This window comes from Rattus norvegicus, chromosome 7, assembly GCF_036323735.1.
Source record: "Rattus norvegicus strain BN/NHsdMcwi chromosome 7, GRCr8, whole genome shotgun sequence".
NCBI lineage: Eukaryota > Metazoa > Chordata > Mammalia > Rodentia > Muridae > Rattus > Rattus norvegicus.
The window spans coordinates 114142674-114170532 of record NC_086025.1 but is presented as its reverse complement, the minus strand read 5'-3'; the positions used below and the strand labels follow the sequence as shown (position 1 = coordinate 114170532).

Below are 27859 nucleotides of genomic sequence, written 5' to 3'. Positions count from 1 at the left end.
CCTGGAGCCTCCTCTGAGAGCATACTATATTGGTAATATACATGGGTCTGTCTTCTGCATGCAACATGAGCTCCTGGACAGCAAAGATTAAGGCTTACATATATTTTAATTTGGTGAGATGTCCAACAAACAGGCTGAAGCAAACCCCAACTGCATCCTAGGAATTTACTACATAACGCTGACAGTTAAAGGAGCTGGTTGCACCTTTGAGACAGATCTGGTCCTTCCGGAAGACTCATGGCTATGTAGTTACATGCGACCCTTGGCATTTCAGAGAATGGTCAGATTCTTCAATTTGTTGTCAGTCTCTGAGTATCAAGAATGCAACAATGTCTAATCTTAGTTCTCCACTCTGATGAGTTTCTGCCCAAGCTGATCTCTCTAGATCCATCATCAGTCCAAACTCTAGACCAATGTCACAATGTATCATTATTACATATGCTCTTGACAGAAAACTTTAGGTGGAGATGGTAACCAAAGAGAAAGGTCCTTTTCCTGTTTCACTGTCACCTTAGACACTCACTAACATTTAATGAGGACAAAAAGACACTATGGCAGAGGACAGATGAGCAAGGGAAACTAGGTATTTTTTTCCAGGTGCATACTTTTCCTTATAAGGGACATCTTTGCACTCCTGGGATCAAATGACTGTGCCACCTCGGCCTCCTAAGAAGCTGAGATTACCTGGGTGCTCCACCAGGCCTGGTTTCCAGGTATCCACAAACTGGGTTTCTCAAAAACGATTCTTTCTTGCTACGAACCAAGTAGTGCATACTGATGATAAGTATACAGTGTTCACTGATTCTAAAAGCAACGGCTTACCTTACCTACGGCAGTACTTTTCTTGTAAGAGACAACAACCAGGAAAATGCCTTCAGAAGACTATGTTGAAATGCTCAGAAGCAATGGGATCCTACCACCTGGTCATGCACTGTTATGGTGGTAAGCTACCAACCACTGCCATGTCCTCTGTTCTCTTAAGGAACAACCAGAGTAATCTTGGGACTTAGAATGAGATTCTGAAGACCTCAGACTCATCCATCCCCAGGTCTTGCTAAACTGAAATAGACTACAGTCAAGTGTTTAACTAAACTTACACAATATAATTACAGCTAAGTGTTTCCTAGAGAGTCTGGCAAGCTGAAAGGCATATATATTCAACAAATGACACTTACTTTTCTAGTATCACCTCTGATGTGACAGGGTTTTAATCTTCAAACTTAACTATTCAGTGATTCATTTTAATTCTCATTTTAAAAATTCAAGCAGCACAGAAAAAGCCCTTGATCACTCATCTCTTCCCTCATGACCCTCCTTAGTTCTCACTGCTGTAATCAGCATGTATCTAGTATAGCCTTGGAATGCAAGATGTTAAGGAATATACTATACTCCAGCATTGTAAGAGCAAAGCAAACAAAAAGCAGCCAAATAAAACCACCCAACAACAGCAAAAGAAAACAGCACACATTTCTGTAACTACGTATTTTCTCGGTTTATTCTTTGAGATAGGGCTTCACAGAAGCCAGTCTGCTCTGCCCTTCACCAGGGAAGAGAACCTTGAGTTCCTGGTCTTCTTCCTTCTCCTCCAGTCGCTGGGGACTGAACCCAGGACTTCATTTTTGTTTTTGTTTTCAAAACTCTCTGTGTAGTCCTGGCTGTCCTGGAACTTGCTCTGTAGGCCAGGCCGGCCTTGAACTCAGAGCTCTACCTGCCTCTGCCTCCCAAGTGCTAAGATTAAAAGAGTATGGCACTATCACCCAGATGAAGTCAGGTTTTTGTGTATACTATACACGCACTCTACCACGTGACCTACATCCAAAACCCCTTTATTTTTGTGGGGTTCTTTTGAGGGGAAGGGTGCAAGACAAGTTCTTCTGGTGTAGCTCAGGCCTCAAATAGCTCAAATACCTTGCTTCATCCTCCCCATTACTGGAATTACAGGCCTGTGACATAAAAAAGTTTAACTGAGTCACAAATGAACACTGAAAACCACGAGTACCTCTGAGGATGGCAACTGGCTATGAAGAAAGAGGTCCACAGGTAGTATCTTAAGTGAAGCTGTACATGTAACTGGAAACCCCAGCAAGGAGGCTAGGAAGGTCATTCCGGGCCAGCTCTGGAATGGAGCAGCTACCCCAAGTAGATTTATCTGCTGAACTAAGTTCCACAAATAATAGTGAAAGCCTAGGAGCACAGGTGTGAGCAGGCCTGTTGTTTAGTCACCCAAACACAGTGCTACTCTGCCCCAAGGTTGGAGATGTTACCCTTCACAGCTTCAGACAGGTCCAGTTTAGCTCAATGCTTTAGAAATTCTGTAATTCAGGTCTACCCATTCCCAAACACATATTCCTTTAATCCTAAAATCTGTGCTGGTGTCCCTCTTTTCTCTGCTAATCGTATTTGCTGGAAAAAAGTTCTTTCTTTTAGTTTGAGTGAGGGTCTCATTATATACTCCAGGCTGGCCTTGAACAGTCTTCTTGCCTCTTGCAGCTTGTATTTGTAGCTCCAATGCATCTGTCTTTTTTCACAAACATAGTGACCAACTCTGTGCTGATGATTCCCAACTCCAGTGTGGAACTGACTTACCAACCTCTAAAACCAGATGCACTGCTGCCTATGCCAACAGGCTTCTCCACCTCCTGTGCCCCAGGTGCCTAAAACTCGGTGCAGCTGCACCTCAGCCTGTCCCCAATGCACGCTCTCCCTCCACCTCATCTGAAATGCCATCGTCCCCTCAGATCAGAAAGCTGACTACATCATCAGCTCCTTCCTAGCACCAAACCCTATCAATTCTAAACTGTAACACTCCAGTGTGTTTTTTCTTACCTATGTCTACTGACACTAACTTTGACTTCATCTGTTTTTACTAGTTTTACTCCTTTTTAAAATTTGGTTTTCTTAGCCTCAATACCCACTATCTCCAACATTAGAATAATATTTAGAAAGTACAAACTCTTTATTAAAATATAATTTCCACTCCATGCTATACCTGGTCTGGTAGCTGCTCAACTCTCCTGCTTCATCTTTTTTTTTAAAGATTTATTTATTTATTATATATGAGTACACTATCACTGTCTTCAAACACACCAGAAGAGGGCATCAGATCCCATTACAGATGGTTGTGAGCCACCATGTGGTTGCTGGGATTTGAACTCAGGACCTCTGGAAGAGCAGTCAGTGCTCTTAACCACTGAGCCATCTCTCCAGCCCTCTCCTGCTTCATCTTTTTTTTTTTAAAGATTTATTTATTTATTATATATGAGTACACTGTAGCTGTCTGCAGACACACCAGAGGAGGGCATCAGATCTCATTACAGATGGTTGTGAGCCACCATGTGGTTGCTGGGATTTGAACTCAGGACCTCTGGAAGAGCAGTCAGTGCTCTTAACCACTGAGCCGTCTCTCCAGCCCTCTCCTGCTTCATCTTACAAAGCTACACTGTATTCATTTTCCCTAGAGCACCCATGCTTTCATGTGCCTTTGTACAAGCTATTGCCTCTTAGAAGTACCCAGGCCAAACTTCTCAATTTGAAGACAGATGCAGATTAGGCAATCTTTTCTGTGAAAGCTTTGATCTCACAGGTAATCTTGATGTGTCCTTCTTCTGAGTCAGCAAACTGTACAGGTGCTATTCCCTATGCTTGCTTATGTGTGGACTACTAGCTTATAAGCTTCCTGAAAGTCTAAGCTGTGTCATGGTTTCAATAAGAATGGTCCCCATAGGCTTATATATCTGAATGCTTAGTCATCAGGGAGTGGCACTACTTGAGAACGATTGGGGGTGTGGCCTTGTAGATGTGTTACCTGGAGACTGACTTTGAAGTTTCATAGGTCCTAGCCAAGCCCATGCCTATGGGTCGGGATGTAGACCTTTCAGTTACTTCTCCAACACCATGTCTGCCTGTGCACCACCATGCTCCTCGACATGATGACAATAGGCCAAACCTCTGAATTTGTAAACAGGTCCCAACTAAATACTTCCTTTTGTGAGAGTTGACTTGGTTGTGGTGTCTCCTCATAGCAACAGGACAGTAACTAAGTCTGCATCAGAGGGATCACTTAATACTTCATCAGTATTATTAAATACAGTGTCTGCCCAAGAAACATTCTCAATAAATCCTTGTGGTATTGATACACATTTTTAGGGAAAAATAAACTCAACCCAATACAATATTCTGATTTTACTCATATAAGGGTTCTACTCACTCATCTCTTAAAAAAACAAAACTATAGTATATCAGGGCAGCATGCTATCCCCAAGGTCTTTACAGTAGTAGCGGAAGCCTTGGGACTGGTACAGCAGAAGCCTAGAAACTGCTATGTAAAACAAGCTGTCCTAGACTCACAAAGATCCATCCACCTGCCTCTGTCTACCACACCTGTCTATAAAACTCTGACTTAAAAGTCTCAGTTTTACTCTACTATCTGGGGAAATCAAGAAAGGATGCCTGGTGTAGGGGGTCAGCCTCAAGCAGGAATGATGAGAAAGACAGGTATCCCGTCTTGGGCCACTAAGCCTGTTTGTTCAACTGTATGTGTTCCAGGCTGCCTCCAGGACAGGTAGTCAACTCTTACGGGCTTGAGAAAACAGGACTGCCCTTTGAAAACCTAAGCACGTGTAACTGCTCATCCTCTTCACGCTTTCAGAACCAGGAGTCAGGTTTCACTGTAACTGTTGGTCACGTAAGAATGTTTCGTTTGTCATGCCTAGATACGTGTGTGTGTGTGTGTGTGTGTGTGTGTGTGTGTGTGTGTATCAAATATATATACACACACGCAATGTTGTGGTCAGAAGACAACCTTGGGTGTCACCTTCAGGATCACTGTCTACTTCTCGAGACAGGGAGGGGCCTTCATTTCCTGGAGCCCATAAGTTAACCTAGACTAGCTGCAAGCACATAGAGCCTCAGGGATCTTCCGTCCTCTAGTCCCCACTGAGGAATTACAAGAACGTGCCACCACACCCAGCCTCAGGTTCTAGGGGTTGAACTCAGGTCCTCTTGCAAGCACTTTACTGACTGAGCTATCCCTCCTGCTCTGTTTGTCTGTCTGTTTGTTTTGTTTAGGGGAACACAGTCTTACTATATATCTTGACCTCTCACTTCATACTGTGTAGCCCAGGCTGGCCTGGAACCAAGTATAGATTACAGGTGTCTTAGTAGAATGCTTTTTAACCCATTTATAATGAGTAAAGGCCTTTATTCTCCTTCCACGCTGCACATTAATTCTGTTGAGTTCCTTGAGGCAAGGTTTGCTATGTGGACCAGACTGACCTTCAAAGTCACAGCGGTCTCTTGCCATTTGCTTTCCAATGCTGAGATGCAGCATGAACTACATCACGTGTATATATGTGTGTGCACGTGCACACATGCACAAATGTGCACTGGGGATGGAACGAGGGTTTTGTTCAGGACAGGTAAGCACTACACCAACTGGGCTACATCCTGCTCCCTTTGTTTTTCCTTTTTGAGAGACAGGTCTCACACAGCCCAGGCTGGCCTCTAATTCACTGTGATCCTCCTGCCTCAGCCTCTGGAGTACTTGGATTAGAGGTGTATGCCACCATGCCCACTTTTAAGGTTTTAAACGTACACTGCTTCTGAGATAAATCAGTGAACTGGATGTTAATATGGATGGTAAAACGAGGCAAATAATCATCTCATCTCATACACAGTCTGCCACTCACATCTACACAGAGGAAACTAAACAGTGGCTGTTTTGACACAAGTTCACAGAATGTACAGAAAGGAGAGGGGCCTTTCTGTACCCTCCTTCAGAAAAAGAATCTATGCTTCCTTCAGAAAAAGAAACTGATTCCAACTGAAAATGATAAAATGTAAAGCAGTTCTCAAACCTATTCATCTGAGGATCTCATTTCATTCCAAAAAATTAGAGGACTCCAAAGTGATTTTATGTTTTCTAAAATTACCAATACATATCATACCAAAGTATGAATCACTTATAAATTTGTTAGTTTATTAAAAGCTACCAACAACAAGGCCAGGTGTGTGGTCCACACCTTTGATTCCAGCACTCAGGAGCAAAGCAGGCAGATCTTTGAACTCCAGGCCAGCCTGTTCTATACATCAAGTTCTTGTCCAGCCAGGACTACATAGTAAGATACTTTCCTCAAAAAAAAGAAAAAGAAAGAAAAAAAAGGAAGGAAGGAAGGAAGGGAGGGAGGGAGGGAGGGAGGGTACCAATAATAAGCCATTACATTTTCAAAATTGAAATTATCATTATTTCAAGGGATTAATGAGAAGGTGTCAGTGTCTTATATTTAAGCAAGGTTCTTTAAAGCTTGGCTTAAGATACAACAGCTATATATATATACATATATATATATATTAATGTGTATTTTTACTCTAGAAAATTCTATTGTGACCCAAGGAAAGAATGCCTTAAGGCATACTACATCCCAGTAGAAAATGAATTAGTTGTGACCTGGAGGACCCTTGGAAGACTCTGATGTTAAGTGTACTGACTACTTTTATGCCAACTTAAGACATGATAGAGACATTTGAGAAGAAGGAATGTCAAATGAGAAAATGCCCCCACCAGACTAGTCCATGGGCAAGCCAGTGACCCATTTATTGATTGATGTGGGAGGACCCAGCTGACTGTAGGATGTGCCACCACTGGGCAGGTGGTGCCAGGGTATCTAAGAAAGCAGCTGAGACAGACATGAGAAGCAGACCAGTAAGCACCATTCCTCCATGGCCCCTGCTTCAGTTCTTGCCTCCAGGATTCTACCTTGAATCCAGCACTCCCCTGAATAAGGAATGACAAGCTGGAAGAAGAGATAAAGCCTTTCCTCTCAAGGCTGCTTCTGGTCATGGTAGTTATCAGTGACAGGAACCCTGACTGAGGCGATGAGCAAGGGGATATCCCTGTACCACACTTGGAGAAGGTAATGAGTATAATCTAAGCAAGGGCTGAGCAAGAAGGAATTGTGTGGCCAGTGGTACACCCTAACATCTAAGGGCAGCCCAACATCAACAAAGCTAATTCAGTCCCTGGTAAATCTCACAGCATAAGAATGCCAGGACAAGGCAGGGTCACACTGACAGCAAGATGGCCCAGAAAGAAAGACTGTGGAATGGTAGCCTCTTCACCTTCACTGTCTTGAGCAAGATTCCCTGAAGGCTGTGGCAGCTTTTCCTCTCTAGTCTCCCTGTTCGGCTGCTAGAAGCTGCAAATGGCTTACCAACAACGGCCTTGCTACAGCTTCCTGCTACTGTTTACTAACTGCAAAGTCCTCTCCCCACTGCAGCTTCCAAGTCTTTAGACACTTCTTGGTCTGACTGGCTTCAAAAGCAAATTTAACTTCAGCCACGTAGCCAGTTTTTCCTTGCCAACGATCATGTGAGTTTGCTATTCTGTCCCTATGCATCTTGAGCACTGTAAAAACAGTTCCTGGAGCATCATATGTCACCGATCTAGTTGCCATCAACCAAAAACATTGTCTTCATATTCTGTGATACAAACTAAAAGCATTCTGGATGTGGTTTGCCTACAGTCCATCTTTGGCCAAAAGAAAAGTTTAAATTCCAAATAAACAGAGAAAGGGGGCTTACGGCTGTGACCAGGGTAATGGTTAAACTGCTCTAACGGTCAAGTCCATGTTTGGGAGCTTATTTTTCAATTCCCATCATGATTAGGGTTCTGAAATTATACCACCATAAATACAGTCATGTCCGGCTAATACAGCAAGTTCTCCACTAACGGAGTTTTAAACCCAGAAGAAACTGAAGAAACAGAAACCTCTTTTGGTCTCTTAAAAAAAAAGTAATATACAAAAATAGAAACTGGCATTAATCTATAAAATAGTTTTTCAGGCCTTTAAACACTTTTTAGTAACAAGATAGATCAGATTGGGGGGAAGGGATATATGCTGAAGAGTGAGCCCAGGGCTTGTACAAGAACAGATCATTTTTTAAGTCAAAATGAAACCAAAGCTTCAAAAGGTATTTCTGATATTGGGAATATAAACTAGATGATTCAGACCAAGTGCCCTGCTAGCTAAGGACAGCCAGAAACTCTGAATAAAACATAAAATAAAAAAGCCCTGAAGTTAGGGAAGCACTAAAAAAATCAGTCAAGAATTACCAAGTATAGTAGCCAGTTCCAGGAACCAGAGATGTCTCAGTCAAGACAGCGTTTGCAGAGAACTGAGTTATGTTCCCAGCACCCACCTCAAATGATCAGAGCAGTCTGTAACTCCAGCTCCAAAGGACCTAACAGTCTCTTCTGGACTCCTTGGGCATCTGCACCCAAAGCACATACTCACACACAGACACACAGATACATGTAATCTAAAAGTAGTAATAAAGGGCTGGAGAGATGGCTCAGTGGTTAAGAGCACCGACTGCTCTTCCAAAGGTCCTGAGTTCAAATCCCAGAAACCACATAGTGGCTTACAACCATCTGTAATAAGATCTGGGGTTGGAGATTTAGCTCAGTGGTAGAGCGCTTGCCTAGGAAGCGCAAGGCCCTGGGTTCGGTCCCCAGCTCCGGGGAAAAAAAAAAAAAAAAAAAAAGATCTGATGCCCTCTTCTGGTATGTCTGAAGATAGCTACAATGTATATAATAAATAAATAAATCTTTAAAAAAAAAGTAGTAATAAAAATAAAATCTTTTTAAAAACCAATTCCAGAGAAGCTATGTACTTAAATATGAAATATAAGTAATAATGTTTTTAGAAGTATTATAGAATAATGATTTTTAAATTTAGAGATAGAAAAGGAATTTTCAAAACAGGATATAAAAGTTACCAATTATTAAAAACAGATATGGGCTGGACCTAAAGTAGTGGGGGGTATAGCTTACCTAGCCTACAAGAAGCTCTGGACTACGTTCCTAGCATAAAGGGAAATTAAAAGGCAAAATAAAATAAAGCTTATTATTGTTTTTGTACTATACTGATGTGACTTCTGTTCTTTGACACTGTCAGTTGGGACTATCCCAACTCTCAGCAGCCGAACAGTAATCCACTGTAGAGCGTTCACACCATGGAGCACCACACAGCCTGACATAAAATGCAGGCCACACTACAACACGAGTGAACTGGAACGCACAGTGAAAAGAGAAAAGCAGTGCACGGCGTATGGCTCCAGTGCTCCAATCCAACCAGAAGTGTTTGTTTAGTTGTACACAGGTGAGTGAAGTAGAGAGGAAAATAAAACAGAAAAAGTAGTTACCATGTAAGGAGGAGGGCAACCACTATAACTGACAAAGGTTCCAAAGGGTCACCGCAGTGTAGAAAATAAAAATTACTTTAAAGTAATTCACTCAATTTTGTCTGCATCTTACATCCTGTGGTGGGAGGGTGCTGGGAATTAACGTGGTGCCTTCTGCTAGCCATGAAAACCTCTACCACTAAGCCACCCGTGCTCTTTTGTATATTTCTGATTGTGTGATATTCTTCACAATATAAACAAACAAATGCAAAACAAAATGTACTTCTTGAAGTCTGGGGCAGAGGGATAACAATTTAAGGACTGCCTGAGCAACTTTGGTGAGACTCTGCCTCAACAAAGAAACAAATGAAGGGTGTGGATGAGAAAACTGGACCAACTAGACACAGAGTCTAGACTCCAGGTGGCTGAGCTCTCCCTTCAGGTGCCGACCTTTGCCACTCACCTTTTTCAAGACTGGTCTGCCACACTCACTCCCAACCACATGCTTTCTTTACTTCATGACAGAAAACCAAGTAGACCTAGCAATCACGCTCCTGCCGCTGTCTTTCCTACTGTAAATCTTTGTACCAGGGACTCATCCAGATTGCTCTGTCCAAGTTCCAGATCCGCCATTTTCTAGCTGTGTGACTGTGGTAAATGGTGTGATGGCATACATCTTTGAGGAGGCACATGGGCATTGTGGAACCCTATCCTCTGAGCACAACGACCACTGCCGTCTTAGCCAGAACAGCTGTGACTACCTGCAAGAGACCCTCAGCAGATTCCAGCCACCAGTTCCTCTGCCCTGATCCCAACTGTAAGGAATTCTGCACTTTTGTGCCGAGTCTAGGGAGGTGCTAGCATATAAAGGGTTGAAGGTTAACTGAGGAAGGGCTCTACCTATACGACTATGGGGAAGTTGTCATTCATGGTGGCGTGAGACTTTGTGGTGACAGGGCTGTCCTGGAAAGCCATCTTTGTTCTCATAAGCTAACCCGTAAACTAGCTTTTTCACTGAGCTAGACTTAGGTAGACTCTTTATTTTGTCTTTGTTGAGACAGTCTCACTACTGTCTGTAACTCCAGTTTCAAAGAATCCGATGTCCTCTTCTGGCCTCTGGGCACTGCAAAAACAAGGTGCACAGACACACATGTGGGGAGACACTCATAATATATAACAATAAATAAAATCTCAAAAAAACTGGGGGTTTTCAAGGGTTTCTTTGTGTTGGTCCTGGCTGTCCTAAAACTAGCTCTACAGACCAGGCTAGTCTTGAACCTGCTTCTGCCTCTCAAGTGTTGGTTAAATGAAGGCGTGCATCACCTGACTGATAACAAATTTTGTAAGAAATATATAATCTAATTTCTACCTAATGTGGTTTAGGATAAGACAGTCAATTTTAAGTTAAAAATGTCTTACCATGAAAACTTGTAATTTTTACTTTTAGACATTTTTTACTTGTCTAATTAGTGTTTTATATAATGTTAACCAAATCCTTATATACATTAAAGTTCACAGTAACGTTATTCATGATAGCTAAGGAATATAAGCAGTCTAAAGTCCACCAACTGGTGAAAGGACAAGTACTGAGCTACTGACACATACTTTCACTATTTCCCCAAAAATATGCTGAGTAAAAGAAGTAGGCTTGGGTTGGAGAGATTGTTCAGTGGTTAGAGCACTGGCTGCTCTTCCAGAGGTTCTGAGTTCAATTCCCAGCAACCACATGGTGGCTCACAACCATCTGTAATGGGATCTGATGCCCTCTTCTGGTGTGTCTGAAGATGGTGACAGTGTACTCACATATATAAAAATAAATAAATCTTTTTCTTAAAACAAGAAGTAGGTTTGAAAGATTACATATTACATAATCAGAAAGTGAACTAGACATTTCTTGGGGCAGGGAGTAAAAATGAATTGACAATGATAGGACAGAAGAGATCATTTTGGGGGAATAGAAATGTTCTAGAGTTGAGTTGTGATGATTACACAACTGTGTTATTTACTAAAAACAAAGGTGGGTTTTGCTCATGTGTTTTCTTCTGCTTATGACAGTCTTGCTGTGTAGTTGTGGCTGGCTTGTACTTCCTACCTTGGTACACAGCCCAGGCTGCCTTGAACTCATGGCAGTTCTGTCCCTGCCTCCCACATGCTAGAAGCACAGGGTTGTACCATGATTCCCAACTCTTAAAAAGGGTTTTGGGGGGCTGTGGGGATGTGGTGTTCACATGGGAGGGTGTGCAGGCCAGAGGTCAACTTGAGCTTCCACCTGATCTTTCTGGAGACAGGGTCTCTCAACTGGGAGGTGGGGCTCACTGATTGAGCTAGGCTTGCCAGCTTGTGAGCCCATTGGGTCCTTCTGAACTCTGGGATTACTGGGTGGGTCCCACTTGGCTACTGACATGGGTCCCAAGGATTGTACTCGCTCAGTTCCTTATGCTCTGGTGGGAAGTGCTTTACCAACTAAGCTTTCCAAACTTTTGTTTTGTTTTGTTGTTTTTCGAGACAGGGTTTCTCTGTGTAGCCCTGGCTGTCCTGGACTCACTTTGTAGACCAGGCTGGCCTTAAACTCACAGAAATCTGCCTGCCTACATCTCCCCAAGTGCTGGGATTAAAGGCATGTGGCACCATACCTGGCCTTTAAATATTTTAATTTTACATCTAAATGGGTAAAATTTATAGTATGTAAATCACATCTCAATAAAGTCAGGACCTTTCACAATTCACAACTTTTTTTATAAATAGGTATGGCCACAAGTCACAGCTTTGACCAGTGAGATGCATATTTAACAAGGCACACTGAGAAGGTGAGGTAGTACTGAGAGTCAAGAAGAAAGATGGCCTTCCCACCATCAGGAGATGCATACCTAAGGATGAATTTAAGAACAGAGGCATCAACACACTATGGAGTTGCTGCATCTTTCTTTACTACTTCTCAATTTTCTGACGTGTAAGGGAAAAGCAACTAGCTAAAGTTCTATTTTCATTATAAATTGTCTAATGTATTCCTCCTTGATAAAAGCACACGAAAGTAAGAAAGAGTCTGAGGCTGTTGTAATAAGCCAAAGAGCATTTCCTTGTCACGAACGACAGCTTTTGTGCTAGTGTAAGTGGTAATGACTTCTGGAGATTATGATGTCATTAACTGACAACATTCTAGTTAGCATCTTGGAAATGATTTTAGATGTTCAAACCACATGTTTGGAACGAGTGTTTATGCTTACATGCTCTAGCACATATTTCAGTGTCATCAGCAATAAGACCAACAAAAACAGATCAACATCCATGCTCACATAAAGTTAGCAAAAATTTCTTAACTACATGGAAGTGGTAATCAAAATTGAACGAAGACGAAAATGGAAAACATTCCAGAAGGCACCTGCAGAAGGCAGCTATTCTGCCTGCATATTAAACTTACGGCTTCTCAACTACATTCCATGTTCACCATCTGGATTTGCATGAGTTACTTTCTAATGTGTTGGGGTTTTGTCCACTTTTAAAAAATGTTGTATGTATGGGTACAAGTGGGTAGATGCTGGAGGTCAACTTTGGGTGTTTTTCCCCTACCCTCTCCACCATATTTTTTGAGACATCTCTCACTGATCCTGGAGCAACTTAACCAGATTGACCTGACAGTGAGCCTCTCCAGAACCCACCTGTCTCCCCCATGAATCTGAGCATGGAAGTTACAGATGCACATGGCCACACCTGGCTTGTATGTGGGTGCTAGAGATCGAACTTGGGTCCTGAAACTTATACAACAAGTACTTTCCTCCAGCTCCTACTAATAAGATGCTGTAAAGAGACTTTTTATGTAACAGTGACTGGGAAATTTAACTCAAAAGAGACGTTGTAATTTAAATTCAGTGTAAAAGAATGAAAGTGGAGCCATTGTTGAGCCCCTTTCAACCTCAAACAGTCTGCTTTCCGGCTCTTCCTGTCTATTCACTCACTCAAGTGCCCCTGAAAACTATTTTGTAATTGCTATGATGCTGGCTATTCCTGGGCCTCATTTTCCTCTTCCTTCACTTGACTTTTTCTTAAATGTCACAGTTAATCAAATATCCACTCTCATGAAGGAACTCTCCATTCTCTTCCAATGTCCCTCCTCTCAATGCTACAATCCTGGACTTAGTGAGTTAAGGCTACTTTTTTTTCTTCCTTTCTCAATGCTGAGATTGAACCCAGGGCCTCAAGCATGCTAGCAAGTTCTCTGCTATGCTGCATCCCCAGACCCACAATCCCCTTCTCAGGAAACCGTTTCTCCATGCCAAGGGCAGAGATCAGCACTCAACTCAGCATGTTTACTATATAATTTACTATATAATTCACTGTTTACTAAATACTCAAGGTTACTAAAAGGATGCTCGGGGGCTGGGGATTTAGCTCAGTGGTAGAGCGCTTACCTAGGAAGCGCAAGGCCCTGGGTTCGGTCCCCAGCTCCGAAAAAAAGAACCAAAAAAAAAAAAAAAAAAGGATGCTCAATCTTAATTTGCAGTCTTACCAAATTTTTCTAGCAAGATGGCTTTCCAATTCCTCATTCTCCCAAAAGGCTACCTCTTATCCATTCCCTTCCATGTACCACACCTCCCTATATCACACCTCCCTGCACACCTCCCTGCACCACACCTCCCTGCACCACACCTCCCTGCACCACACCTCCCTGCACCACACCTCCCTGAACCACACCTCCCTGTACCTCCCTGGCCTTTCAGCTAATATTCTTGATCCTTCACCAAGAACTAAAAGGCCATAACACATCTAGTGCCCTGTCTTCTACTCCAGACCAGTTCTATAAACCTGCCCAAATATTCATCCATCATCCCTTCTATCTATACCACAACAAAAGGTTCCCTCTCCCTTCTGAAGAACACTGATAATCCTGCTTTCTCTCATAAACTCCAATTCTGCAACCAACCATCACTCCCTCTGTTTTAGAACATTCTCCTCCACAACTCAGAAGCACAAGAATGTCTCCCCTACACAAGTATAATATCACACACCTGTAATCCAAACAGTAGGGAGAAAGAAGCAGGACTGAGAGTTTGAGGTCAAAACTGGGCTTCAAAATCCTGTCAAAAAGAGGAGGAAGGAGGCAGGCATAGAGGGAAAAAGGAGAGAGGTGTCTATGAAAGAGGGGCAAATATGAGTAGTGAGAATGCTAACTTGGGGAAAATTCTTTGGCCCTCTATCCCCCTACATCAGCTTCAGCTAACACTGTTTCTCTGCTCCCTTCACGGCCAAACTGTCAAGTGTCAGAAGTCTGCTGCTGTCTGCACTTTCTCACCACCCATGCACACTCTGTTCAATGAATTCTAGCAAGAATTCTGCCTCCATCTCTAGCAACATCCAGACAGTCAATCCAATGAATAGTTCATGCCCTCATCTAGTAGCAATACATTCTGTGAATTGTTCCCTTTTCTTTAAATGATCACTCTTTACTTCATTCAATCAAAAAGTACTAACAGCAGCCCTGGCCGGGCGCTGCTCCAGGCATTGGCTGGGAATGCAGTGGCTTCTATGATCCTTCATTCTCTTAATTTTTTTCTCATGTGTTTTATTTCTCTTCTCTCTTTCACTCTCCTCTGACCTCACCCTTGAACTTTAACAATCATTCAGAACTCAGTACCAAGCCTCTTTCTCATTAAATGGCACCATCCACTCCTGTGGTTCTGTAATTTTTCTACATGAAAAATTTTACCTTTGTATCCATTGCTGGGAACTTTGGACCCCGAGTCCTCTTACATTCACTTACTTGTTGGACATTTCCACCAGGTGCCTCAGAGCATCTCATGCTTAACATGATCAAATTTTAACTCTGATTTCATCCCAAACTATCTGCTTTACTAATCTCAGTAAATAATATATAGCTTTTCAAGACAGAAATCTTGATTATTTGTGGGTCTGAGGCAGGGTCTTCTATTACACAGACTAGTCTCCAATCTGCTGTGTAATCAAGGATGATCTTGACAACCTGGGCATCTTGCCTTCACCACTAAGTACTGGGATTACAGGCACATCCACCAGAGAACCCTCAGGCAAGATACCTGATTCCTATCCCATCTTCTCTTACTTTCAATCTATCAGTAAATCTCGCTCGGTCTATTCCCAAAATACATCGCAATGTGTTCATCACTCTCGCTATACTCGTTTCTTCCCTAAACTGCTCTTCCCTAAACCTCTGTCTCCCTCTAGTCTCTTGGACACATACCTTTAAAAAAATAAAGACTGGTTTGCTCCCTACTTAAAATTCCCCAGTGGAATTATGGTATAGTTCTGTGGTACAACAAGCTCTTAACATGCCCAAGGACCTAGGTTCCATTCCCAAGACCAAAGGAAAGAAGAAGAACTCTTCCAGCACCCTGAATCTGAGCCCCTGCTTGCCCTTTTCCTTGGTCTTCAGGGTGGCACACATGCAGCTTACCAGCTCTTCAGCACCACTCACCTCTCCACCTTCTGCACTCCTTAGCCACACACTCCAGGTCCTTGGCTCAGCCAAGGCTCCCTCCATGGCTTGGTTCTTGCTACTCCTTCTGTCAGACCCCCCCCCCCCAACCTGGCTGCTTCTTCTCAATTTCCAGTCTCAGCTTAAAGGTAAACTCCCAGGGTTTCCCTGACCACTCTGATGTGGCGCCCTGATAGCTCCAAACAAGGGCTGTGTTTATTTTCTTCACAACGTCAAATATTTTCTACATATTTACTTAAAACATATTTTGAAAATTTATAAATATGCAGAAAAGTAGAGCCAGGAGAGTTCTTATTTTCTTTTTTAAATGACTTTCCCTGTTCTACTGCAAGCTCCAGTGAGTGGAGAATATATGTTTCTCTTCACAGAGCCAGGGCCTTGCACAGTGCCTGGTTCATGATAAACAGTAAAATTTTGTTTTTTGTTTTTGTTTTTGTTTTTGTTTTTCTTATGTGGGAGGTTTATTGGGAAGGGGTCGGAGGCGGTCTCCAGGAGAGGGTGGAAGGAAGCGGGGGGGGGGGGGGGGGTGAAAATTTTGTTTTGATACTAAGAAAATGTAAAGATGACACTGAAGAGAAAGTGAAACAGGAAGGGGAGAGTTTTGAGGACAGCTGGTAATTTATTCATCAGTCTACTCCCTGCCAGACGCTGGGCGAAGGATTAAGTTTCAGAGATAATAAAAGCAAGTCTTATACAAAGTCTAGTGGCAGCAGATATAACGGGGAGTTCTTAGTGAGGGCCCCTGTGAGCTGAAAGAGGGATAAGCATTCAGAGGTCCTGTCTCACCGAGGTCTCACAGGAAACTTACAAAGGACTCACAATTATTATCCCAATGCTGTGCCTATGGAAACCGAGACTTAGCAATGCTAAATAATGGTTGGAGGTCACAGAGTGTAATGAGACAAAGCCAGGTTGAGCACTTAAGTAATGCAATTTGAATGCCAAGGTGTAAGGCATTTGACCACTATGAAAAAAAACGTGGTTGTACTAACATGGGTGCTCACACACAGAAGAAAGCAGCAGAGAAGTCTGATGAGGAGACAAGGCGGGAAGGCTCCTCCACTGGGCACTCAAGCTGAGCCTCGGGAGTTTACTAAGGGACACAATATGTGCAAAACAGCATGCAGGCACTCAGGGAGGATCAGATACTCAGGTACTTAGAAGTATTCCAGTCTAATTTACTTCTGTTTATTATTTTATGGACATGGGTGTTTTGTCTGCATGTATATCTGTGTACCACATCCGTGCCTGATACCTGTGCAGGCCAGAAGAAGGCATCAGATACCCTGAAACTACAGTTACAGACAGTTGTGAGTCACCATGTGTGTACATGGGAATCAAGCCTGGGTTGTGGGAAGAGAAGAACCACTGAGCCATCCATCTCTCCTGTCTTTCAACCTGTTTTAAAAAGTGAGCATGGTTGCACACTCTTAAAATCCCAGCCCTGGAAGGCCTGAGGCAGGATTGGCCAACCTGGGCTACGTCATAGGACCCTGCCTCAACCCCAAGCCCCACAAACTGAGTGATCAAGAATACTGTGGCAGGAGCTTTAGATAGCAAACAGGAGATAAAGACAGCACTGGAAAATTATGTGTGGAGGCCCTCAGAGGCACAAAGACAAAGAATGAGTGTGTGTGTGTGTGTGTGTGTGTGTGTGTGTGTGTGTGTGTGTGTGTACATGCATACATGTATGCTGCTGACTCTAAAAGCATCTTTTCCTTATCATTCAGCTCTTACAGATATTGATAAGTTATATATAGGAAATGGCAAGAAATAAGGCTAGCATCTGGGTACAGATGTGACCTTCAATGTTGCTATATACTATTTTAAGAAATTTAGATTTAATGTTGAAAATGTTTACATTGGGAAAGGACATAATGTGGCTACATACTTCTTAAAAAATACATGTCAAAGCTACAATACTAAAATAGTGTGGGCTCTCACTCAGGGATACGTAGTCAAATGGTACTCAAAAATATTCCCAAGAATATTTCTAAATATTGAAAATGTGTGTGTGTGTGTGTGTGTGTGTGTGTGTGTGTGTGTGTGTGTGTGTAATAAGCATGACTTTAGCCAGAAGTGGTGGAATATGCCCATAATCCCAGAATTCAAGGAGCAGAGGCCAAGCTAGGACTTGCTTTCAATCTACAGGATCCATATAGCAGCAGGAGAGAACGGACTCCCTCAAGTTGTCCTCTGAACGCCACAAGTAACTGTGGCACATCTGAGCCCATTCTTTTTCCCTCTCACATACACAAAATGGGGGGGGGGTGCTAGAGAATTAGTCTAGCAATTAATACACTTGTTGCTCATGCAGTAGACCTGGGTTTGGTCCAGTTCCAGGAGCTCTTACATACTCTTCTGATCTTCACAGGCACTAAGCACATACACAACACACATACATACAGGCAGGCAAAACAGTTATATACTTAAAATAAATTTTTATATATATATTAGTTTTTTAGGACAGGGTTTCTGTGTAGCCCTGGGTATCCTGAAACGCAGAGATAGCCTGCCTCTGCCTGCTGGGATTAAAGGCTTGCATTGCCATCTCCCAGTAAATAAATAAATCTTTAAAAAGTTTTTCCTCAAACTGTCCCATGCAACATCCAAACAAAAGAAAAATTAATCAGTTACAAAAGATACAAACTGCTACAAAGTAAGTGGCCAATAATAAGTGGGGTGAGCCAGCATGGTGACACACGCCCTTAACCTCAGCATTGGGGAGGCAGAAGCAGCAGTCAGGAAGCAGAACTCATGTCTGAGCTCCAGGACAGCCAGGACTACACAGAGAAACCCTGTCTTCAAAAAAGTATGGTTTTTTAAATTATATTCTACACTACTTGGAATTTTACACCAGCATGGATTTCTTAATAAACATTTGTTTATTTGCAGGCCACGGTTAATCCAGGGCCTCTCACATGCTACCACCGTACCAAAAAGCTACCCACCAGGGCCCACAAAGATTTATTTTTAAGGTACATAGACTAACAATAGGAAAGTAAGTCCAAAGAAAGTCTGCCAATCCTGCTTGAGAACGGAGATCTAGTGAGTGATGCGTTGAGTACTGAAGATCGTTGTTTCTAACTATTTATTACCGGGCGCACCTCTGAGAGGAGGCTGCAGGAGAGTGCAGCAGCAGTCCTTGCTTGAGCCTGCCATGATAGGAAGGAGCTGGGAGGTGTCACAAGTACCTGCCTAGGGTACCAAGCTCTGTGAAGAGGTGTCCTAATACTATTGAGTGGACTGTAGAGAACAGATTTAACCTCATCCTCTTGAAGAAAAAAGAGGAATGCAAGCGTCGCTTTCTGAAGGTGACAAATGTAACTGAACATGAGAGCTAAGGAGGTGAGCGCAGTCTACAAAATCTCCCTTATTGTAATCCCCAAATGTAAAACTTTGTGGAAACCGAACGCTTTCTATGAATTCACTTGTTGGCAAAATTCAATGTGAATTTGATTAGCAGCATAATCTGACCTGAACTGACATCAAACTATTTATAGTCTACCCATTTTATTAAGAAAAGCTATACTGTGATGGCCAAAATATTGATGTATTTGAGTAGGAAGACCTAGCGTGACCCTGCAGGGCACACAGTATACGATACAGGCTTTTGATATTCTCTCCTGGGTAAAGACCTAGAGCTTTGCACGTTATAGGCACGTGCTCTACCACCCGGCTGCTGCACCTCAGTCATAAATGGTTATTAATGTCCCAAGGGTAAAAAAGACAAGTTCTGAATTCTAAACATATGGGGATTTTAGAGTTTCCAAGAAGGGATTACTGACCTAAACAGAGTTTTATTGAAATGGGCTAGAGAGATGAGGAGTTAGAAGCGTGTATTACCCTTGCAGAGGACCAAGTTCAGTTCCTAGCACAAATGTCAGGTGGCTCATGAACACCTCTAACTGTAGTTCCAGGGTATCCAATGCCCTCTGGCTTCCATGGCCACTGCAGGCACACAGTACACTTAAGCTCATGAAGGCACACACACATACAAATAAAATTTTTAAATCTTTAACTTTTCTGCCTATAACTGGTTAATTTTTTAAAACTATCTCTCACTCCTATCCTTCCCTACACAATATGCCAAAAAATGATGAAGCCATGTGTGAGTCTTACTTCCCCACCTTGTGATGACAGTGAACAGCTCCAACAGGGAAAAGAGCCCCAAACTACTTATGTTTAAAAGCAGTCATGATGTTATACTCAAGAAGTCAAAGGTCAGAAACTACCCCCAAATATTCCTAAACAGGCCTGGTACCCCATCTATTCAAGAAGCATAAGCTGGAGAATTTGTGAGGCCAAGGCCAATTGCGGTCTACATAGAAAACCTTGACTCAAAAACCAACCAAACAAACACTCAAAATGTTTCCAGGCCTCATGGTACAAACCTATAATCCCAGCTACTTGGAAAGTTATGGCAGGAGGCTCACAAGTTCAAGGCCTGCCTGGGCTATCAAACAAGTTCAAGGCCCAAAGCTTTGTCAACTTATTGAGAAATAAATAGTAATCTGAAATAAAAAGCAAAAAGCACTGGAATACAGCAGTGGCCCAGCATTTTCCTAACAGTTAATGGGGCCCTAGGTTCAGTGACAAATAACTAACTCACTTTATTTGTTTGTTTGTCTATTTATTTTGGGTTTTTCAGGATGGTTTCTCCTTGTACCCCTTGCTGTCCTGGAACTGACTCTAGAGTGTAGACCAACCTGGCCTCCAACTCAAAGATCCACCTGCTTCTCCCTCCCAGATTTTGGGGATGCAGCTAAAGCAAAATTAAATGTTGGGATTAACGGTGTGACCCACTATGCCTAGCCCCCCAGCACTCATTTTAAAGAAAACCAACATGTTAAGGGGTTAGTCCAGTGGCAGAACACTTCCTTACCACGTAAAGGAATTTAGATCTTTAAGGAAAAATAACAGACTTGGTATGTAAGAATTGAATACACAATTTAAAAAAAAACTGAGACAGTATTTTGGCTGGGCAGTGGTGGTGCACACTTTTAATCCCAGCACTTGGTAAGCAAATGCAGGCAGGTCTCTTGAGTTTGAGGCCAGCCTGGTTTACAGAATGAGTTCCAGGACTACACAAGAAACTCTGTCTTGCCAAACCAAAGGGAGGTGGAGATAATCCAAGCTGGATTCCAACACACTGGATAGACAACTCCTACCTGACAGAGTCCTGATTTAAATGCACAGGTTGCTTTAAAAAAAAAAAAAAAAGACAAGATGAGCTCCTAGGTAAAGCATACCTCACACAGTCTGATTCTAGAAGAACTTTAAACTTTAAAGTACCCTTTATCGGAATCCACTCTTGAAGCCTGCACCTGTTTTCCCTTCACTGATTGTGCTTTCCATCTTTGACCTAACTGAATCTTGATAACGAATATGACTGCAGGCTTAGTCTGCCAGGAGATACCAAAGCTCGGAAGACTCCACACACACGCAGCATGGTTTCTAATCATAATGGAATTATAAATCAATAGTAGAAAGATATATAGAAACCCCCAAATTGCTCAAAACCAAACAACTCTTTGGGAAGAAAAACATTAAGATGTATTTTACAGTAATGAAAATGAAAACTCATATTTTTGGGGATGCAGCTAAAGCAAAATTAAAGGGTGATTATAGCATGTCCAATGTGAGTTCTCAATTACCTTCAGTGTCTACTCCAAAAGATGAGAGACAAACAGAACCACTCCAATCACAAAAAAATAAGATATTGAATTCCAGAGTGGAAATTAATAAAATGAAACACAGAAACATAATAGGAAAAACCTACCCAAGTTCTTAGTCCACTAACCTGATGTCCTGTATAACAAAGTCACTCTGCTGACTCTGTTAATATTGTGGGTAAGAAGTTCGCACTGAAGCTGCCTGGTTTCACAGGTATGCCACTCAGCTACCTGGGAGGATCACAAGTTCAAGGCCTGTCTTAGAAGAGTTCAAGGAGGGGCTGGGGATTTAGCTCAGTGGTAGAGCGCTTACCTAGGAAGCGCAAGGTCCTGGGTTTGGTCCCCAGCTCCGAAAAAAATAACCAAAAAAAAAAAAAAAAAGAAGAGTTCAAGGATTCTTTAGATAACAATGAGAACTTCTCATTGTTAAAAAATTAAAAAGCAGGGGCTGGAGAGCTGGCTCAGTGATTAGGAGCACTTGCTGCTTTTCTAAAGGCTAAGTTCAGATCCCAGAACCCACAGTGGTGGCTTACAACCACCTCAATTCCAGCTCCAGGGACCAGACACTTTATCCTGACCTTCCTGGGCTCCTGAACACACATGGTATTCACCTGCACATACACAGATACAGACAAACTAAATAAAAAAATCTTAATCGGGCTGGAGAGATGGCTCAGCAGTTAAGAGCACCGACTGCTCTTCCAGAGGTCTTGAGTTCAATTCCCAGCAACCACATGGTGGCTCACAACCATCTGTAAAGAGATCCGATGCCCTCTTCTGATGTATCTGAAGACAGCTACAGTGTACTCATATAAATAAAATAAATCTTAAAAAAAATGTAAAGAACTGTGGTGGTACAGGCAAGAAAGAATAAAGGGTGCCACACCTCTGCAAACTGTACTGCTATATTAAAAGACGGTGGCCTGGAGATGGCGCTGCAGTCAAGAGTGCGTACTACACTTGCAGGGGTCTGAGCTCAGTTTCCAGCACTCAGGTTGGGTGGCTCACAACTGCTTGAAACTCTAGCTCCAAAGAATTTGACGTTCATCTTCTGGCCTCTGTATGTGCACTCAAACGCACAAAACCATACATAATTATAAATAAAATAAATCTCAAAGGGGAGAGGAAGCGAAAGAGTAAAGGAGAGTTAGAGGCTAGAGGGAAGGAGAGGTTTTTTGGGGGAGGGAGGGATAAATTAATTCTTTGGGGCATAAAGACCTATACCTATACTTAGACTATGGTCAGGCAGTGGTGGCAGGGGTACCAAGAGTTCAAGTCCAGCCTTGGCTACACAGTGGCTTTAAGACCAGCCTGGGTTGCATGAGACTTTTTCTCAAAAAAAAATGAGTGAGTGAGTGAGTGAGTGAGTGAGTGAGTGAGTGAGTGAGTGAATATGTTGTAACCTGGTAAAGGATTTATTAGTACAAAATATTCTTTTCCTACACTGAGAAAAGAAAGAATGATCAATCTCATCACTTCTGCTCAATATACCTCAACTCTAAGCCAGTTGAATAAGGAATAGAATCAGACTTAAAAAATAAAAGCAACATTCTTTGTAAAGTGTGTGTGTGTGTGTGTTTTCGTTCCAGATAGTTTTTCTGTGTATATCTGTCTATTCTGGAACTCACTCTGTAGACCAGACTGACCTTGAACTGAGAGATCTACTTGCCTCTGCCTCTCAAGTGCTGGGATTATAGGCATATGACACCACCACCAAGTCTATATTTTTATTTTTATTATTTTTTTTTTTTGGTTCTTTTTTTCAGAGCTGGGGACCGAACCCAGGGCCTTGCGCTTCCTAGGTAAGCGCTCTACCACTGAGCTAAATCCCCAGCCCCCCAAGTCTATATTTTTAAAGTTATATTTATTATGTTAGGTACCTGTGTGGAGGGCAACCTGTGGGTGTCTATTCTCTCCTTCCACTATGTGGGACCCAGAGATTACTTGAGATCATCAGGCTTGATGACAAGTGACTTTAATGACCGTCTTGCTGACCCAATTCTTATATTTAAAATTATAAATATCTGTAGGGGCTGAAGAGATGGATTTGTGATTAAAACCATGGGTTGATCTTCTAGATAACCTGCGTTTGATTCCCAGAATCCACATGGCACAGCTCACTACATCTGTAACTCTAGTCCCAGGAAGATCAGATTCCCTCTTCTGGCCTCCATGGGCACAGTCTGTAAGTGGCACACAGACAAACACACAGGCACTCACAAATACAGACAAAATGTATCTTTTAAATAACTAAATATATATATAGTAAAATATACATATAAAGTATATATATATATTAAAATGTCACTAGAACCAATAAATGAAATTAACAAAGTTTACCTAGTTCAATATACTCTCATTTTATCAATTTAAAAAAACAAACAATTCAGACTGGAGAAATAACTTAGCAGTTGAGTACCCAGAATGCTCTTGCAGAGAACCAAGTTCGGTTCTGAATATTCACTCATAGACATATTCACATATAGACAGCTCATAGCTGCCTATAGCTTTAGCTCCAGAAGAGCTAACACTTTCTTCTGATCTTCACCAGGCATTCCATTCACGTGCATGCATGTGCATTTGTATTGCGCGCGCGCGCGCGCGCGCGCACACACACACACACACACACACACACACACACACACACACTTAAAAAAATAAAGTCTTTTAAAAAGCCTCTGGACCTGGATGTGGTCCGAACATCTTTAATCCCAGCACTTGGAAGGCTAAGGCAGGCAGATCTCTATGAGTTTGAGGGCAGCCTGGAAAGTTCCAGGACAGCCTGGGCTATACAGAGAAACCCTGTCTTGAAAAACAAAAGGAAGAAGGAGGAAGAAGGAGGGAGGAGGGAGAAGGAAGGAGTAGGAGGAAGAGGAGAAGGAGGAAGAGAAGAGGAGGAAGAAGAAAAGGAGAAGGAAGAAAATAGGAGGTAAGAGGAGGAATATGAGGAAGAGGAGGGGGAGGAGGAAGAAGAAGAAGAGGAAGAGGAGGAAGAGGAAGAGGAGGAAGAGGAGGAGGAAGAGGAGGAGGAAGAGAAGATGAGGAAGAAGAAAAGGAGAAGGAAGAAAAAAGGAGGTAAGAGGAGGAATATGAGGAAGAGGAGGGGGAGGAGGAAGAAGAAGAGGAAGAGGAAGAAGAGGAAGAGGAGGAAGAGGAGGAGGAGGGAGAGGAGGAGGAGGAAGAGGAGGAGGAGGAGGAGAAAAATGGCGCTGCCACCTCTGGATACAGCTCAGTATAGTCACTGACCAGCAAGTGGTAGAGCTTGGGTTCAATCCTCTTACCACATTAAAAATTAGAATTCAAATATTCCATATTGAACAAGACTGTTTTGCCACAAGCTAACTTCTTTCACTATTCTTTGGAGTGTGTCAACTGTCTCGTCATCTTGACATTGAGCAGGTTCTTCGTATTGCCTCATGTAGTGACTCAGTATACAGTATCTATCACTTTTGTAGTATTTTATAAAATTGCATTTTTACACATTTATGTAATAATAAACTGCATCTATTATTTTGCCCAAAAAAGTGCCTCTGGATACACAACGTGGAGGGCCTTTGATTAAGAAATATTTCAGGGAAGAAACATTTACAGAAGCTTTGTGTATGTGTATATATGTTTGCACTAGCCCACATGTGCCAGAGATTAATACTGGGTGTCTCCCTCCATTGCTCTCCACTGTCCCTTCTGAGACATGGTTTCTCACTGAACCTGGAGCTTGCTGTGTCTGCTAGACTGGTTGGCTGGTGAGCCCCAGGACCTGCCTGCCTTATTCCTAGAGTGACACACATGCACTGCACATCTCATCTCAGGTCCTCAGGCTTGCAGAGCAAGCACTTTACCCACTAAGCCATCATCTCTTTAGCCCAGGAAAACCTGACAGGAAGAGAAAAAAATAAAACTGGTAGCAGATGTAGAGAGAATATTTTACATAAATCAAGCCATCAAGAGAGGCAGCCAAAAGGGAAAAAAAAAACTCATATGGAAAATGGAGTAAAGGTTGTACCAGAGACGTCGGGGATGGAAAACTGGGAGTGAGAGTTGGTAGATTTGGAAAAGTTAAGGCTCCTGGCTCACACAAGACATCGATTTCCTAGAATGAGAAAGCACATGGTTTTCAATGAGAGAAAAGAAAACAGTGGGTAGGAAATGTTTTCTGAGCAAAGAGAAATGGGACAACCGGCAGACAGCTACTTAAACAATCTGGACATAGCCTAAGGATGACTTCAAATCAGGCCGGTGGCTTGTTCTTAAGTCCGAAAAGCTGCTAGAGTGTGGAGTGCACAATCTCAGCCACCCTGGAGGCTGAGGCAGGAAGACCTCAAGTACAATGCCAACCCCAGCAACAGGCTGAAGCTCAGTCTCAAACAAACAAACAAAACAAACAAACAACAAAGCAGAGCTCTTTCCTTTTGTGGCCATCGCTGGATTGCAGCCGCCAAAATGAAGTTCAATCCCTTCGTGACTTCTGACCGAAGCAAGAACCGCAAATGTCATTTCAATGCACCATCTCACATTCGGAGGAAGATCATGTCTTCTCCGCTTTCCAAAGAACTGAGACAGAAGTATAATGTTCGGTCTATGCCCATTCGAAAGGACGACAAAGTTCAGGTTGTTCGAGGACACTACAAAGGCCAGCAGATTGGCAAAGTGGTCCAAGTGTACAGGAAGAAATACATCATCTACATTGAGCGAGTCCAGCGAGAGAAGGCTAACGGCACAACTGTCCATGTGGGCATTCACCCCAGCAAGGTGGTTATCACCAGGCTAAAGCTGGACAAGGACTGCAAGAAGATCCTGGAGAGGAAAGCCAAGTCCCGGCAAGTAGGAAAGGAGAAAGGCAAATACAAGGAAGAAACTATCGAGAAGATGCAGGAGTAGAAATGTCATGCCCAGTTTTCATTAAAGACTGCTTAAGTAAAAAAAAAAAAACAAAAAAAAAAAACAAAACAAAAAAAAACAACAAAGCAGAGCAAACACAAAGACAGCAAAGCCACAGCAAAAAGAACAGGACACCATTTCAAGATCAGTATTAGCAGATTTCAGGATCCAGGTAGTGAGAAGAGACCAGTGAAGCTACCCAAGAAAGTCAACAATTTGCAAGAAAGTAAAGCAGAGGGTATGCTCCAGCCTCTGGGGTCACCTTTCTGAGAAGCAACCTGAATGAGTCCTCAGCCTCAAGAATGCCTGGGAGAGGGCTGGAGAGATGGCTCAGCAGTTAAGAGCACTGACTGCTCTTCCAGAGGTCCTGAGTTCAATTCCCAGCAACCACATGGTGGCTCACAACCATATGTAATGGGATTCGATGCCTTCTTCTGGAGTGTCTGAAAACAGCTACAGTGTACTCATATAAATTAAATAAAATAAATCTTTAAAAAAAAAAAGAATGCCTGGGAGAAGGTTAAAGGCAAACAAGGAAAGAGCCAAACACAGTCCTCAGTGCAGTAAATAAGTGGAGTGCATCAGCTTCCAAAGCAAACAGGGCAACAGGCAGGCCCTGGCACAAAGTGCTGAGGTAGGGTCACAAGCCAGGCAGGGAGCACAGGGTCCCCTGTTTAAACATTTCAAGCCAGCCCTCACTGGTTTAAAATGTGATGTCTTTCACATTTTCATTCTAGTTTTGTTTTTGTTAGTCTTTACAAAGAGCCTTTCACTGTGTTTTTTTTTGGGGGGGGGGGGAATAAAGGGGAAGCAGAGGGTGTAGGGAAATAGTATTCTCTCTCTCTCTCTCTCTCTCTCTCTCTCTCTCTCTCTCTCTCTCTCTGTGTGTGTGTGTGTGTGTGTGTGTGTGTGTGTGTATTTTACAAGTAACATTTTCCCCTCAGCCAGCCAGTGTTTTAGGAGTATAGGAACATGGAGCATATATAGCCCTCCTCTCTGTAGGGAGACTTGGGTATCCCAGCTCCCCACACTGTTTAAGTGCAAAAATGAATGTGCTGCGTTTTGTTTTAAAGGGACTGAGCCAAAATGCAAATAAATGTTAAGCTTATTGTTGTAAAAATACAAAATTTTTGGAGTAAAACATGAAAGTGTAGATGGTGAACAAGTATTTAAAAAGTCAGTAGTTCACAGTTCATCTAACCAGACTTCCATAAAAACAGAGACATAGCCCTGGGTAACAGATCTCATGAAAAGACTATCCCTGAGCCTGATGCATCAGCAGCAGGGCTTGTGCAGGAGAGAGGCAATTCTTTCAGAGCAGCAGTCTCCTTTCTTATCTAGATTTCTTCCTCCAGACCAGAACCCTGTACCTAGCAACTGCTTTAGACATTTCTCCTGCTCTATTATGAATGTTAGACAGAGTCACTTTCGACTTTGTCCATTAGTGGTGTGTGCACACGAGAGTGGTGAACTCTTTGCTGTGCTTATGGAAGTCAAAGGTCAACTATGGGTGTCTTCCTCTATCATACCCCACCTCATTTTGAGACCCGGTCTCTCATGTTTTTGTTCACTCTTCTGTCTATCCTGCCTGGCAGTGAGCCCTGGGATCCTCCTGCTGCCTCCTCCCCTTCTGAGTTAAAGGAGTGTGCTGCCATGCCTG

The 27859-nt window shown here is 42.6% G+C and overlaps 1 protein-coding gene and 1 pseudogene across 2 annotated transcripts in view; one reads left to right on the top strand and one right to left on the bottom strand.

Moving 5' to 3' along the window:
• The window catches only part of Tnrc6b (trinucleotide repeat containing adaptor 6B), a 217437-nt gene that overhangs the window by 179478 nt on the left and 10100 nt on the right, over positions 1-27859 (bottom strand). The window contains exon 1 of one of the 2 annotated variants that reach the window (XM_039078367.2): positions 205-21712. The gene's annotated coding sequence lies outside the window, so the exon portion shown is untranslated. 2 annotated transcript variants of the gene reach the window in all.
• Positions 25733-26238, top strand: Rpl26-ps1 (ribosomal protein L26, pseudogene 1; annotated as a pseudogene).